Source organism: Muntiacus reevesi, chromosome 4 (assembly GCF_963930625.1).
Source record: "Muntiacus reevesi chromosome 4, mMunRee1.1, whole genome shotgun sequence".
Classification (NCBI taxonomy): domain Eukaryota; kingdom Metazoa; phylum Chordata; class Mammalia; order Artiodactyla; family Cervidae; genus Muntiacus; species Muntiacus reevesi.
This window is the reverse complement of record NC_089252.1, coordinates 37,804,768-37,822,603: the sequence shown is the minus strand read 5'-3', so window position 1 is coordinate 37,822,603 and position 17,836 is coordinate 37,804,768.

The window sequence follows — 17,836 nt, the reverse complement described above, 5'->3', positions numbered from 1 at the left end:
ATAGATACCCAGCGTATAGGCAACATCTCCATCCATAGATAGTCAGAGGCGGACACGTATTGTGGCCACTTCCTGTTCTGGCCAATGTGTCAGGCCTTTCAGGTGCATTTTCTTGCTTAGGAGAACTTTGGAATCTTATATCTCATGAAGAGTCCTTAAGGGCCTTAAGATTGGGGATGTGGATTGGGAGTTTGGGATTTAGAGATGCAAACTATTATATATGCATGTATAAACCATGTGCTATTGTATAGCATAGAGAACTATATTCAATATCCTGTGATAAATCATAATAGAAAAGAATAGAAAAAGAATTACATATTATTTACGTATAACTGAATCACTTTACTGCAGAAAGTAACACAATGTCGTAAATCAACTGTGCATGCTAAGTCACTTCAGTTGTGTCTGATTCTTTGTGACCCTATATACTGTGGCCCGCCAGGCTCCTCTGTCCATGGGATTCTCCAGGCAAGAATACTGGAGTGGGTTGCCATGCCCTCCTCCGGGGGATCTTCCCAATCCAGGGATTTGACCTGCGTCTCTTGTGTCTCCTGCATTGGCAGACGGGTTCTTTACCACTAGCGCCACCTGGGAAGCCCAAACTATACCTCAATTTAAAAAAAGGAGTTAAAAAAAAAAAGTGTTGTCCTTGGTCATTAACACACACATATACACGCAGGTACTAGACTTTATCTCTGAGTTATAATGCTGATCTCAACCCTCTCATAATTTTACCATCCAATTTTCATTAGACTGACTTTTTGCCTCTATTCCCTCTGCCAGAAAATTTTTGAGCAATGATGACAATTTTAGGTAACAATTAAGAGCCAATTTCCAAACGTTGAAGCTTTTTATTCTAATCAGGGAAAATGGTCCCCAACAACGAATTTCCAAAATTTCCTTTGGCATCACCATAAGTTTCTCTGCTGCTACTCCGTAGAAATGTGTTCAGTCTGCTAGCTAATTTTTTTCTAATGACTTGAAGGGAAGAAACCAGGACTATGAAGCAATGGATTTTTTATTTAGAGCACAATGGAACTCTGTCGATGGTACAAAACTTTTGATAAGCTACATAACTATTTAAACCAAACACTGCCTTATGTTTATGCAACAGTATTTACAATCTCTGGGACTTCTTTCTCAAGTTAAAGGTTGTCGCCTTTTGTAGGAGAAAAGCTAAATTGTCAGCATACTTGAGAGCATTTTGCTTGCCTCGTTTGTTTGCATGACTAAGTTGAGTATTGGGCTTTGCATGACATTCTCTGGATTAAAAATAACTAGTTCAACTGGTTGCATTCCAAGGATGAAACTTGTAAACACAATGCATCAATTCATGAGAAACGTGACTATTTTCATGTGAAACTTAAACCAAATAAAGCTTAAAAATAGTTTAGTGCTGGTTTTCTTTTTATGAAACTAACAAACAGCCTGCCCTTCAGCAGTTTGGAAGTTAAACCCCCCTCCCTCCAACAGGATAAAAACATGATTTGCTTACCAAATTGGATAGAACTTATTTGGGGAGTAGGGGGGGCATGGTTCTCATGTTCATCTTAGTTTATTAGTTAGTTTTGGAATCAGAAGCAATCACCAACCACGTGAGCGCTTTAAGCCTTGGGAAAGTCGTGACCTAGATGTGGTGTGTACAACCTTGAATAGAAGGAACAAGGCTGAGGACACCATTTGACTAAAGGTTGGATTTGTATCAATAACATGCATCTAATTCTGCCCCAAGCCAGCCTTCATTCTCACTGTTTTTTTACTTTCACATCAGAAGAAGAAGTTCACTTCCATATTGTACCCCCACTCCAAACCTATTCTTGAGAGAGATCACAAAACCCCACCTTTTCCATTCCAACAAGGTCTATGTCTTTTTTGCTTCTCTCTGTAGGAAAGGAGGTTAAAATATTTTTCCCTAGACACATTAAATGGCGTGACTTGCAAATGGTTTTCACTGTTGCATTTACATAATCTATGAAACATTCATAGTATTTGTGTCTCAAGGGAAAACAGAAATTCAATTATACTAAAATTTCCATCAGCGTATTATATAATAAGCTAACAATTTGCTTATTGTGTTTTTTACTTATTAGTAGAAAGATGTGTCAGAAAAAATCAGTGAACATACAATGAAATAATTGTCATAAGTGCGAAAAGTGAGTAAAACTATTAGCCACTCAGTCATATCTGACTCTTTGAGAACCCCATGGAATATCGCCCACCAGGCTCCTCTGTCCATGGAATTCTTCAGGCAAGAATACTGGAGTGGGTTGCCATTCCCTTCTCCAGGTGATCTACTTGACCCAGGGATCAAATCCAAGTCTCCTGCATTGCAGGCAGATTCTTTATTGTCTGAGCCACCAGGAAAGCCCATCACAAGTGTAATGCTTAATAAATATAATGTCCTATCCTCTAATACAATGATCAAAATTTGAATTAACTCTATATAATTTTGATGAGCTCATAGGTGACATTGTTTTTATTTTTATTTTTTAATTGGAGGATAATTGCTTTACAATATTGTCTTGGCTTCTGCCATACAACAGGGTGAATCAACCATAAGTTGATACATCCCCTTCCTCTTGAACCTCCCCCCACCCCATCTCACCTCTAATTTTGGTGAGCTTATAGATGACATTTTGAATGATCTCTTTCAGCAGATACCAAAAATTGTAACTTAAAGCACATGAATTCTTTGGAATCACATTTTCTGTATGACCTTTTGTTTCAGATCATGATTTTCAAGAGATTTGCTGTAGGTCTCTTTCCTTGGGCAAGATTAAGATTCTCTCTGGTTTGTGTGCTGAGATTGTGTACTAGAAATTTACTGAGAGGCGTTCCCAAGATCAACACAGCGAGGAGTGAAGGAAAATCAGGGCAAAGGAAGGAATTGAACTGTGATGTTAGTGTCTCTCCTACAGGAAGCCCTGGAGCTGAGACAGTTCTGTCCTACCTTGAACAAAGAAGTCCGGACATTATCCATCCTCTCTTCTTCCCCAGCCCCATTCGGCACGACCCCTCCCCCCAGACCTAAAGGGGGCTTGTCTTCGGGTAAGGTGGCAATCTAGCCCTCCCTCTCTCCCTAGTTTCTTCTTTGACATGGACTTCATTCCTTGCTTCTCTTGTAGCTTTGGACTTGGAAGTATCCACGGGGCTGTTCCCTTGGGCATCTCAAAGCTGAACTCTGATTTTTCCCACCAGAATGAGTCCTTCCTTTTGTCTTCATTTCTGTCTCTTTAAGGGCACTTCATTTTTCCCCCCCATTCTTCTCATAAGAAACCCAGAGACACGTTTTAACATCACCTTCTATTATTCTATCATTCATTCTGTCACCACATTGAAGAGGTTTGACCACCAAAATGTATCCCAGATTTGTCCACTTTTCCTCCCCCACCTTCACTGACATCACATCAACCCAGCCAGCAACTCTCAGCTGGACTGCTGCAACTGCTTCCAGACTGACATCCCTGTCCATTCTCTTCTCCTGCCCCCTCCCATTCATCATGAGCACAACCCAGGTCACTATATCACTGTTGCTTGAAACCCGTCAAGGTTTACCACTGCACTCACTTGAAGTGAGCCCTTTCTTACCTCTCCACCCTGTCCCTTCCCCTCTTGTATGTGTTTTTTCCACTTAACACCGCCAAGTGCCACGTTCTCTCTGACTGAGGGATCAGGTGGTCATGTGGAGAGCCACCATCATCTGGGACTGCTTCTTAGAGGCCAATCTGAATTGGATGGAAATGAAATCCAGTCTTCTGCTCCAAGCCGTTTTCTTAAGGAAAGTACTTCATTCTCAAGGGAAAACCTTTTCCTTCAACACCACTGCTTTCTCCAAACCCTACAAAATAGCACATCAGAATCAAATCTCAAGTTCAGGTCATCCGTGTAGATTTGCTGTGCTGTAGGATGGATTTAATAAATCCCCAAGTCTTTGAGAAGCTGTTAGGTGGTAAAATAACTTTCACTAGGGATTTAATTATTCCTCTTCTGTGAAGTCTGGTCTCTAACAATGTCGCTACAAATAATCCCTCTCTCAGCTTGATACTGGCATAAACAAATATCAGAAAATATCTAAAGTCTTTTGTTTCTATAATGGCCTGTGATCATTGTTTTTTTTTTAAAGCTGAGAACAAGCCAAAGGTAGGAAGAGCAAGAATAAGGGGAAAAAAGCCTCTGAACCTATAAAATTAGAATCAAACTTTAGAAATAGCTAATGCAAGGAGGTGTAGGGTGTGTTCTTTTGGAAAGTATGTTGATAGTCATCTGCTAATTTGGTAGCCTTCAAACTATAGCTTTATTAGCTTTAAAAAGCATCGTTGGCCAATAAGGTCAGCAGATTGTATCAATGTCCATTTAAAGTCGAGACATTGTTCTTTGTTATGCAAAATGCCATCCTTAGGGGAAACTGAGGCAGGGGTCTCATAGGATCTCTCTGTTTTATTTCTTTCAAGTGCATCTTACATAATAATATACGTGTATACATACATGTGTATACATATATACACACGAATATAATTCCTTTATCCCAAAATAAAGCAATTTTAAAGTATCATCTAAGTAAACTGATGAGTTTGACAGACAGATCTATATAAAGAGAGAAAGTGAAAGGGAAGTCACTCAATCATGTCAGACTCTTTGCTACCCCATTGACTGTAGCCTACCAGGCTCCTCCATCCATGGAATTTTCCAGGCAAGAATATTGGAGTGGGTTGCCATTTCCTTCTCCAGATCTTCCCGACCCAAGGATTGAATCCAGGTCTTCCGCATTGTAGGCAGATGCTTTACTGTCTGAGCCGCCGGAGAAGTTCAACCTCTTCATCTTCCGCAGTAGCCAACATAGTTAGTTGGTTAAATGTGTAACTGTGTCTTTTCATCTCAAACTCACATTTTATTCTGAAGCATTACAATCATTCTTAAAAACTGCCTCTCACCCATGAAAAGCAAACATATTGTTTTTGCAAAAAGGAAAGGCTCTTTTTAAAAGCAATTATGGCAAATGCATTCATCTAATCCCAATATTTTTTCCATCCAAAGTTACAAAATTATCAGTTTTACCTAGATGCTGTCCATGAAAATAAAATGCATTAAACTACACAAACACAACTAAAAACTTCCCTTCATATTTTTCACTAGAATTCAGTGTGTTGGTTTAATCAACCAAAAAATATTTTAAGCTCTGAACTAACAAACTGAAGTACAGTGTGTCTGTTTTCTTACATTTTTCAGGTGCTGTAATGAATAATTTACAAAATAAATATTTTTAAAAGACCGGTTTGTCTTTTAAATACTTTTAAGTACTTTTAAAATACAAATGTTGAGTATCTATTTAAAGTAATATGTGAATTTCTTCTCTTGTTACTTTTCTAAATTTTTTATAATTAGTGAAACTTTGAGATATACATTCACACTCAATTTTAAGAAGTATTACAGAGGGGTCCCCTATAATTATTACTGTTTATCCCAAAGACAACATCTCATAAAACGATGGCATAATATCACAACCAGGAAGTTGAAACAGATACGATCTGCTGATTTCAGTTAGATTTCTTCAGTTTTACTTGTATTCATTTGTTTGTGTGTATATGTCTATTTCCATACACAAAAGTCACATTTAAAAAAAATTCCATTAAGTGTTCAACCAGAAGGACAAGGAACTTCATTTGTGCTCCTGCTTCTGGGAAGAGGAGATAGAGATTTTTAGGCACAGAAAACAGAATACACCCTAGAGTGTGTTGTTCCCCTGTGATGGCATGAAAATATTCCACAGGGCTCTACAAAGAGCAGTCAGCCACCAGTGAAAACACAGGATGGTTTTGGTGGTTTTTTAAATAGATCCAACCTTCCAATGAACAAATCCAAACAATTTTCTAAAAATAATAGATTGTTGGTACTTTATTATTTATTTGTTATTTAATTGGAGTATAGTTGATGGAAGACCTCCTGGAGAAGGAAATGGCAACCCATTCCAGTACTGTTGCCTGGAGAACTTCATGGACAGAGGAGCCTGGTGGGCTACAGTCTATAGAAGCGCAGAGTCGGACCCAACTGAGTGACTGAGCACACACATAGTTGATTTACAACGCTGTGTTGGTTCTAAGAGTACAGCAAAGTGGTTTAGTTATATGCACACATATATAATGTTTTTCAGATTTCTTTCATTATTGTTTATTACAAGATATTAAGTAGAGTTTCCTGTGCTATACAGTAGGTCCTTGTTGTTTCTCTACTTTGTATATAGTAGTGTGTGTCTGTTAATTCCAAACTTCTAATTTATCTCTCCTCTCCTTCTATGTTGGAAACCATAGTTTGTTTCCTATGTCTGTGGATCTATTTCTGTTTCTACGTAAGTTCATATGAATCAATTTTTAAGATTCCACATGTAAGGGATATCATATGATATTTGTCATTAATGAAAAACACAAAACTATGAAAGATTTGGAGAATAAAGATGAAGAATGCATTCCCTGCAAGCAATGGTGATCTCTTACATCTCAGGGTCCTCAGCTTAAATTAACACACACACACACACACACACAACACACACAAACATACACATACTTACATGTGGACACATCTCTCATGCACAAAATGGCCAAGGGCCAAAGACGAAACCAAACACCCCAGCTAGAGTGGTGGTTTTCCCAAGTCACAGATACTGTAACTCCTGTAATAAATGGAAAAAACAAAAAAAGGATTTTTGTTGGCAAAGTGTGGAGGATGGTGATTATTTGCTCAGGAAAAAAAGGTTAGATGTCATATTTCCCCCTGTTTTAACACCAATGAAAGAGCATTTAGAAAAACAAGATGCTTAAATCTTGTTAGGATAGGTAATCTCGTGTTAGCTTAACAGTTAAACCCTGAATCTGTTTGCCCCAGAACTTTTTCCACCAGGACGTGTCATTATCACTTGATATGATTTTCCCACCAGCCTTTTTTTCTTTCCATGCTTCCTTTAGTAGATATGTTAGAGAGTAAAAAAATAGGAAGAAACACTAAAAAATAAAAATAAAAAAAGAAGGATCTAGAATGAACTGCTCACATAAGCCAGCCCATTTGAGCTTTTCATTCATCTTGGAACAATCTGCGACTTCATGCTGTGACGTCAACGAGTATGAACCACAGAACACAGACCCATGGGCTCTCAGAGGTCTGCAAAATGATGGAGTTTCGGAGGAATTCATGACACATAGCTACTTCTGGTGCCGGGTCCTGATCCATCTCTCTGTGAGCCTCTGTTGTTCTGTGTCTGAACTTTCAGTTGAAAGTTGAATGAAAGAAGTCCTCAGGTTTTGTGAATTCCGGGTATCTGTGAAGTGGGACTGGCCACTTTTGTCCGCCCGCCGTGCAAGAGTTTCCTAGTCAGGGAAGGTGTTCTGAACCTTTTCTGTTCAGACCCAGGGATTCTGAAGCCCACAGAGAGGTTCACAAGATGAGTTCAGAGGATTCTCTCTTCGCTCTCAAGAGATGGACACCCTGCCAGCAGCCGGGTCACGAAGGCCAGGCGCTGCACTTGAGTGGCGGCACAAGAACCTCTGAATTTATCAGCGGGACAGCATTCTGCATTGATCATCAGAGAGAGGATCCTTTAAAAACCATCCGCTCGACACATCAGCGGTGCTGCGATTTGTAAGCCAATGCCACCTTTTTTCGCTTATGCGGACATGGAGGCTTTTCCAGTGATGGCAAAACGAAGCACCCTCTGACGGTCGCCAGGCAGCGCGTGGGAGCCTGGAGTCAGGGCTTTCCCCCTGGCCTCGCAGAACTGGCTGGCAGAGGAGATGGGCCTGTTTCTGATTAGGCCGGTTCACCCAGTTCCAAAAAGGAACCTGGCTGTTGCTCAATCTGGCAACAGAATTCTTTAGAAACATCGGTTTCGGGCAGCATCCCAGAGCGGCACTCAGAAGAAAGATCTTCCTCTGGGGGGACAGAGCGGGGAAAAGCCCCTCTTTCTGTATACACAGCGTCTCCTAGTGAGGACTTAGTGTCTGGCCTGAAACATAAGGTTTTGTGGCTCACCTCTCTGGTAGCAAGTTCCCGCTGCCTTTTACATTCACTTACAGGGACACTTCAACCAAACTGATCTGGATAATAAATGAAAGCAGCAGACTCTTAGTTTCCGAGCCACTGCAGCTGAAAACCATATCTCTTCTACCCATAGAAGCCTCGGCTCTTGTCCGGAATTAGAGGCTAGATTTAGGCTTATCTCTGCCCCACAGGCTGGACAGGCCTTCACAATGCCAGGCCAGGAGCGGCATTCCCAGGGATGGGGGATGTTTAATGCCTGCTTGGAGTCAGTAGGGCAGGGCTCGGAGGCTGTGACACCGACAGCTAAGCCTGGTCTCCTCTCTCCTTGAGTTTCCTTTCTATTCCTGGACAACTGCATCTTTATTCCTGCTGTATCTCTGTTACACACACACACACACACACACACACACACACACACACACACGACTATAAGCTTCAAAGCTGACATCTGATCTGGGCAGTAACCTGCTGATGACAATGTTTCCACAAAAATGTGCAAAAACAAAAGTACATCTTTTTCTTCCCTGATTTTTCTCAAATAAGCATTTATAATAATTTGCAAAGATATTAATACTTGATGTTACAGAAAACATTATAAATGCTTAGACGTATTAATATAAAATGCCGATTTCTGATTTAAAGAGTGATACACTATAGTACTTAATAGAGATATACTGTATGATGCTCCCTGGTGTCTCGGATGGTAAAGAATCTGCTTCCAATGCAGGAGACCTGGACTTGATCCCTGGGTTGAGAGGATCCCCTGGAGAAGGGAATGGCAATCCATTCCAGTATTCTTGCCTGGAGAGTTCCATGGACAGAGGAGCCTGGCGGGCTACAGTCCGTGGGGTCACAAAGAATCAGACACAACTGAGCAACTCACACTTTCACTTTCATAGTACTTAGCATTCAGGCACTAGAACCAGAGTTTCTGGGTTTGAACCTAATTCTGCCACTAACTAAAAGTGGAATTCTGGTGAAAGTCACTTGTTACCAGGTTAACTCATACCTGGATTTCCTTATTTGTACAAGGGGTCTGATGTCACCAGGACTTCCCTGGGGGGCAGTTATGAAGACTAGTACAGACGGACGGCTTTGAACCCTGCCTAGCCCATGACTGATCAATGAGCTGTTACTATTTATTGACTATTATTGACTAGAGCACTGCAGGCAGGCTCCTGTGGACACACTTAAGTAACAAGCCACTGTTGACAACATTTCACTGTTTTCAAACTACAAGCCCATCAATTATGCTATTACCCAATCTACATTGCGAGTCTCCTGCTGGGTGTGCTGTCCATCAATACCTTTATTTACTGGCTGCAAAAATGAATCTCAGGAAAGGTGTTTCAGATGCAAACTTCACAGTTGGAGTGAACCTTGGCTTTCCAACCTTTGGACCAGCACTCTTCCAGTAACTCTGAGATATTCAGCATGCTTTGCTGTTAATGTAAATTATAATTATGGTATTCTTTGCTGTATAGTAAGGTGTCATCTAGTACTCATAAAAAGTACTCCATTTTTCACGCAAATAAAAAAGAGCCCCTAGGAAGATTTGTACACCCAAACTGAGCAATGATTTTGAAACTGTGGATCACAACACTTTAGTGGATAATGACATCAGTGTAGTGAGTGGTAACCAGCATTTTTAAAGAAAAACAAGATAAATTATGCTCTGATAAAATGGAAAATACTAAAGTGAAAGTTTAGTCATTCAGTGGTATCCTACTCTTTATGCCCCCATGGACTGCAACCTGCCAAGCTCCTCTGTCCATGAGATTCCTCAGGCAAGAATACTGGAGAGGGTTGCCATTTTCTTCTTCAGGGGATCGTCCCGACCAAAGGCTAGAACTGGGTCTCCTGCATTGCAGGTGGATTCTTTACAATCTGAGCCACCAGAAAAGCCCTAGAAAATATCAAGGTACTGTATTATTTTGTGAAGCTTTTATTTTAGTTATTTTTCTTTGTGTGTGATTACTAGGTTGTAATATAAAGTACATGTAATTTTAAGTGTATTTTTCACATGCATTAGGATGGCTATATTTGAAAAAAAACATGGAAAATTGCAAGTGTTGGCAAGGATGTGAAGAAATTGGAAAACCTGTACATAACTGGTAGGAATGTAAAATGATACAGTTGTGAAAAATAGTTGGGCATTTTCTCAAAAAGTCAAGCATAGAATTATCATATGACTCAGTGATTCCCAGGTGGCTCAGGGGTAAAAATGTGTCCTTCAATACAGGAGACACAAGAGACATGGATTCGATCCCTGGGTCCGTAAATTCCCTTGGAGTAGGAAATGGCAACCTGCTCCAGTTTTCTTGTCTGGAAAATTCCATGGACAGAGGAACCTGGCAGGCTACAGTCCACAGGGTCGCAAGGAGTTAGACGTGACTGAGCACACACACATGCCAGCGATTCCACTCTTCAGGGGGATTGAAAATATGTAGGCAGACAAATACTTGTACTCAAATATTCACAGCCCCACTCTTCATAATAGCCAAAAGTAGAAACAAACAAAAAGTCATCAGCAGATGAAAAGATAAACAAGATGTGGTATATCCATACACTGAATTGTTATTCAGTCACACAAAGGAATAAAGTATTGATAAATGCTACAACATAGATAAACCTCAAAAACATTACGCTAAGTGCGAGAGGCCAGACATAAAAGCTCCATAATGTGTAGTTCCATTTATATGGAATATCCAGAATAGGGACAGCCATAGAGATAAGAAGCAGATTAGCTAGCGGTCATTAGAGGCTAGAAAGTTTTGGGGGTGAGGAGTGGCCATTTAACTGGTACAGAGTGTTCCTGGGGTGATGACAAGTTTTGAAACTAGAGAGACATCATGGTTGCATAACCCTGTGAATGTACTAAATACACTGAATTATATACTTTAAAAAGAAATAGAGATTGGAATATCTTTTCAAACTATTAAAAAAAACCTATCAAATACAACTAGGATCACACCAAAAGGAATCAGTGTCCTAATTAAATAAGCTCCCACTGGATAAGAATAGGACATTGATAAGTATCACAATGAAGAGCATTGAAATGTATCAACTATGTTAGTGTATGGCTACCTCTGAGGATATTGGCAAGTCAACTCATTGTGCTTGTCATTGAAAGGAAAGAATCAAGCACATATCCTATCTTTCTAAGGGTCCAGGCAATGATGTCAGAGCAGTAAACACTAAATAGAGTCAACCAGACAGTATCTAGTTCCTGGTGGAAGTAAGTAGGATAATCTATGAAGAACTCTTGGGGAAAAAAGAAAAAAAATAACTGAAACCCAATCAAGAATCTAGGTAAAACTACCATTTTACTGGAAGGACAGGTGATGGAGGGACAAACCTGTTGATTGACACCACAAGGATGTAATCAGCAAATCCACACAGTGGGAAACTGTTCTGGACTAACAACCCTGTTCATGAGATAAGGGTTGGGGAGTGGGGAGCTTATAAACAGAGATTTGAATAACTGCTAAGTCAAGTCTTAGGGTTCGATCCCTGGGTTGGGAAGATCCCCTGGAGAAGGGAAAGGTTACCCACTCCAGTATTCTGGCCTGGAGAATTCCATGGACTGTACAGTTCATGGGGTTGCAGAGAGTTGGACACAACTGAGCGACTTTCACTCACTCTCTCACTCAAGTCAAGTCAACTCTTCTGTGTGAACCTTATCCGGATCCTGATTCAAAGAAACAAACTGCAAAAACCTTTAAATAGAACAATTGCGTGTGTGCTAAGTTGCTTCAGTTACGTCCGACTTTCTACGATCCCATGGACTATAGCCCACCAGGCTCTTCTGTCCAGGGGATTCTCCAGGCAAGAATACTGGGGTGGGTTCCCATGCCTTCCTCCAGGGAATCTTCCCGTCCCAGGGATTGAACCCTCCGTTCTTACTGTCTCCTACATTGGCCGGTGGGTTCTTTACCACTAGCACAACCTGGGAAGTTCCAAATAGTTCAATTAGGGGAATGTGAATACTAGCTGGGAATTTGATAATAATGCAGAATTACTCTTTGGCAGGATGGGGGAAGGTGGCAGTTATTGATATTGTGATTGTGTTTAAAAAGGGAAGTCCTTGTTTTTTTTTAAGATACATGGAGAAATACTCACAGATAATATGACATGAGATCTGAAACTTGCTTCAAAGTAAATCAGAGGGGGTAGGTATTGGGTGGGAGCACAGAGAAAAAAAGGTTAGCCATGAGATGATAATTACTGAAGCTAGGTGATTAATGACTGATGGATTATTATCTCTACTTTTGAACATATTTGGAATTTCCCAATATAAAAAATGTTAAAGGTATGAAAACAAAAAAATATTGTAAATAAAGCACTCAAAAAAGAAACTACTAATAGCAATTAGTTAAAAGATTAAATACTTAAGAATAGTCATAGGAAAATATTACAGATTTTCTTTCTTTTTTTTTTTTTTACAGATTTTCAAATAATAATTTCAAGAGTGATAAACCATATGGAGAACAAAATTTATCCATCTAAGAAACACAATGAAATCTTTGTTTATGTTAACTATGTGCCTGTTGGCTGACTTTTTGAAAAAGTCATTTTGAAAAATCCTTGCAAAGTAACTAGAGAATTGAATATGGCAAAAAGCGTGACGAACTGCAAAGTTGGACCTTTACCAAGTCAGACATAAGATATATAATCCAAGTTCCAGCAGGAAAACTAACCTAATCACCCAAATGGATGAGACATGTGATATTTTCTGTTATGTTTGCACAATCAAAAGATTTTAAAACAGATGTATTTATTTGTATAGTTCCCTTTGAAACTGATGGAAAAACACAGAAGGACTTAAACATGCATCCCTGACAGAAATGTGATTCAGAATCTAGAGATGCTCTTGCATTCCTGCAGATCAAGCAACTCATTCTTTAACTGGTCCGCCATCAGCCCATCTCTTAAAACGTGGCTGTCAGGACTGTACGAACCTTGTAAAGCAAAACCTCGGAGACAGTCCATCCCCACTGAGATTTTGCAAACTAAACTTCCTTTAATAATTCTTTCACATGCCTGAAGAATTCCCTCTAGAATATTGACTTACCCAGTTGAGAGAAAGAAGAAAGACAAGCATGCCGTGTTTTATATTTAGTCAGAGTCACTTGGAAAACCATTAAGTGGTACCACATGGGGATGTGGACATGCCACATTGAAGTGATCTCTGTGCCTTTATGTCTGTAGGAGGCAGAGCCGTGGAAAGCACTGATGGACAGTGGGATACTCTGCTACTTAACTAACTGATTGATCTTGAGCGGGTCCCACTTTCCTCATCTGCAAATTAGGAATTCAAGAGTAGAACAGGAAAACAGAGGGAGGGTCTTACAATTTAACCATTCATTGCTGGTTTTATGCTAGTGAGCTGGACCATGCTTGACTCAACTTTTTATCAATAACAGCCAACAGTCAACGTCCATGAATTTCCAAGTACTATGTTCAGTACTAGGATGGAAAGATAAGAAAAAACACTCCTTCCCTCAAACTCATTTGGGTAAACAGGCAGTTAAGTCATATAGAAAAATGTTTTAAAATAATGTGTGTCTTGGCAGCCCCAGGAGATCTCTCAGGGTAGTGTTTATTTGCTCTAGATCTTGAAGAATGAGTAGAGTATTGCTAGCAGAGACAAAGGGCTTCCCTGGTGGCTCAGATGGTAAAGAGTCTGCCTGCAATGTGAAAGACCCGGGCTCGATCCCTGGGTCAGGAAGATTCCCCAGACAAGGAAATGGCAACCCACTCCAGTATTCTTGCCTGGAAAAACCCCATGGACAGAGGAGCCTGGTGAGCTACAGTCTATGAGGTTGCAAAGAGTCAGACACAACTGGGTGACTCACACACACAGTAGAGAAGAGGGGATGTATGAGATGGACAAAGGATATTCAGGGGCAAGGAAAAACTCAGAGACAGAGTTGAAGAAAATCCTAGGACTTTGAGTAAATATCCCAAAGTGGCTTACCAATGGGGATAAGATGCTGAGAGGAGGTAGGTTGAGAACATACTGAAGGGCCATGACTGCCCCGTAAGGAATCTGGGTTCCTGGGGATCAGCTGAGACTTTAAACCCAGGGAAATCCACTGTTCGTTTCTTGTCCTCTCACTGGCGTCACCCCGCACCGATGGAGTCCTGTTGTTCCCAGCAAACGGTGCCAACGGGACCCAACTTTTCTTATTCAGAAAGGTCCAGGCAGCTTTATACAGAGCACTGTGGGCTCCCTGTGCCACTAACCTTGATAAAATGTAGTGGAAATTGTTCAACTTATGCAATTGCTATTTAGGGTTAATTTTCATTTTAGACCTTACGTGCACAAAATACAGGAGAATTCCTTCCCCAGACTCTATTTGGGCAGATTTGTTCATTTTATAAGCTCTGATTCCACCTCCTTTAAACCATTAAGGTCACTTTCTGTTCCTGGGTTACAGATAATGTATTTGTTTTCTGAAAGAGTTAATGTAACTCCCAAATATGTCCCTGAGAATATCTGAATTATAATGGAAGAATCTTTCCTATTTAGAACTGGGAAAGTCAGCATTTGTCTAACATCTTCTTCAAATACAATATTATATAAGTTATAAGCTTCCCAGGAATTACAAAGAAAGAAAAAAAGGAGAGAGGTTGGTTTCTGCCCCTTGTGGTGGTGACAATCTAAGAGCAGAGGCTGCATAAGCACAAACAAAATGATCGAAAACAGTTTATAAAAAACATATTATGGTGATATTTAAATGTGACACACTCAGAACAGACCATTTCCCCAAAACAAGATTCCCATATCTTTTAGGTGACATCTTTCCTAGAACATGCTATGATGCCTCTATCAAAGTTTTTACAATGAAGCTTGCCAGGAAGAGAGATGTAAAATATAACTTTACTTGGTAAAAGCTATCATTCTAATTTTGAACTCTTAATGTCTGCTTTAACATAAGCTTTTCTTTTCTTCACCAAGAGTTCAAATGCTTGGGTACAGAAAATTATGTATTTTTTCCTGCTTTTTATGTTGTGATTTTGTTAGATGCAAGTTCTGGAAAACAGTCATTTTTTTGTTGTTGCTGTTGAACTATAGGTGATTTACAATGTTTGTGTTAGCTTCAGGTGTATAGCACAGTGATTCAGATTTGTAGATATATAAATAGATATTGATTCTTTTCCCTTATAGGTTATTCAAGATGCTGTGTATACTTACACAGAGAGAGTAGTTGGCATAATAGTTTACCTAGATGGCAAATCTATGGAAATAAGAATCAGCTCAACATTCTTACCAACCCTCACTCAGAATGTTCCTGTCGGCAGGCCTTGTAGCAAGGATATAGGACCATTAGAGATGCTTTATAAATGGATGGTTCAGATCCTGAGTCCATTATCTAAAGTTCCAAAACCCCCAAAACCCCCCAAATCAAGCATTTTTCCAACTCATTGGTGACAATGAGTAATTGGGTAGATTACTTATCCCATATAGTATGAACATATTTTCCTACAAAGACGTAAATATTCCATTGTGAATGATGCCACTGAGCACAGATATATCATCTATGCTTCATCATTGAATCCTGTGAAAATTCTGAACTCTGAAACAAACCTGGCCCCAAGGGTTTCAGATGAGACATCATGGCCCTAGAAGAGCAGGCATTGACTTTCATGTGCGTGGTGCTGTGCACAGAGCATCTCATTTGATCATGAATGAGGTACTGATTTTACTGCTCTAATGATGGAGAAACTTGCGTTTAGCAAAGCTAAGCAATTCATCCAGATTGTGTATCTCACAAGTGATGGAGCCAAGACCCAAATCTGGATCTCCCATGTTCTTTGTACTCTGTCTGAGGCTTCTCTCTGCTCCTTCTTACCACATCCCTATTCACCAGACCCATCAAACCACCCTCAATGGGGGTTATGGATCCTAGGATCCTTCCAGGCTGTGTACATACCAAAGGAGAGGAGGGTGTTAAGTAATATCTCCTTTCTCTTCTTGCCCCTTTGAACTAACAATGAGTGTCTTCCTGCAAGACCTACATTTTTATGCTGATTCATTGCCATCTAGTGGTTATTTTAAAGATGAGTTTTACATAAAATATGAGGATGACGTAGCATCATTTTTAACAGGTGGGAGAGTTGGTCCTTGAATGCTGTTGAAAAAAAAACAAGATCTGCAGTAAAAAGGAAGCTAACCTAAAGAAATATCCATAAAGTGAAGCAAATTTTCATTTCTACATTCTTCAGGTGAATAACTAGCAAGATGGATGGGTTTTGCTAAGGCTTTATAAAATCTCATCTATAAAAACTGACCTAAATAATCAGATTAAATCTCGATTTATGCTGCTTAGGAAAATAAAAAGTTTTCTTTAAAACTGTTTCTTCAGCCTTTCTCTAAAGATTGCCAGGGATCATCTCTGCTGTAATGATAATATTTACAATGCATATTAATAGTTGCAATGTACTTCTCTTCATGAAATTAAAAACAGTCATTCATGCCCTCATTTCCATACATTCCTCTGCAAAACAGATGAACTCTCACTTATCTTTAGTAACAATGAAATAATTTATAAACTTGAAGGTGGATTCAAGGAAATGATAACATTTTCCATCAAAAGAAAAGTGTTTAAGGACTTCCTTGGTGGTCCAGGGGCTAAGACTCTGAGCTCCCAATGCAGGGGGCCAGGTTCATCCCTGGTCAGGGAACTAGATCCTGCATGCCTCAACTAAAGATTCTACATGCCACAACTAAGACCTGGTGCAACCCAATAAATAAATAAATATTTTTTAAAGAAAGTAAAAGAGAAAAGTCTTTAGGTATTGTGTGTTTTAGTCGCTCAGTTGTGTCTGACTCTATGTGACACTATGGACTGTAGCCCACCAGGCTCCTCTGTCCATGGGATTCTTCAGGCAAGAATACTGAAGTGGGTACCGTTCCTTTCTCCAGGGCATCTTCCTGACCCAGGGATTGACCCACGTCTCCTGCATCTCCTGCATTGCAGGCAGACTCTTTACCATCTGTAGTATTTTGTGACTTGAAAACATTTCCACAGTTATATATACAGTCATGAGCCTCCTAAAATTGTTTCAAAGTGACTTTATCAATCTTGAACAGTGTCATCTGGCAGGATTCCAGTGGAGAAAGGACAAGAAGGGGAACCAGACAACCGCTTGTGTGGATTGCTAAGTGGAGACAAGGTGGCTCATGGCTGAAGGTTAAAAGCAAAAGTGACTCGGAAAGTCGTCAGCCGTACCTCCAGGGCCTGAAAGGGACAAAAACTCTCTCTTATTTTTTTGCTCCCATTGTTTAGAAAGTTCACTCTGTGACAAGACAAAGGGGTGTCACCCTGTTTTAACCATTTTGCTGAGGGGTATGGTAGAGAGAAAGACATAAGAGAGAGAATGACAGAGACAGAAACTGCAAAAGGCATTTTAGGTATTGTAAATACTTATTTCAAGTATTTCAGGTTAATATTAAGCGAGCTTCTGGAAAGTCCTATAATAGATTCAAATGTGAGCTCAGCAGTTTCTTGGCTTCCAGTTGCTTAGAAACTAGAGAAGGAAGATTGGCAAGTAGATGTTCGGCGAAATACAGACTGGGATGCAAGAGAATGTGTCCAATACATCTGGAGATGGGAACAGTCCAGGATCGAAGTACTGAAGACACCCACTCACTTGTTAGTTTCAGAGGTCATGGCCCTGGGAACTTCATGACACTAAAGAGTTCTCAGATAAAATGAAATCAAGTGTAACTACCTAATTAATGGACCAGTGAGAGAATTCAAGTAGCTTAGGGGTTAAAAATGGGTACCTTTGGGGACTTCCC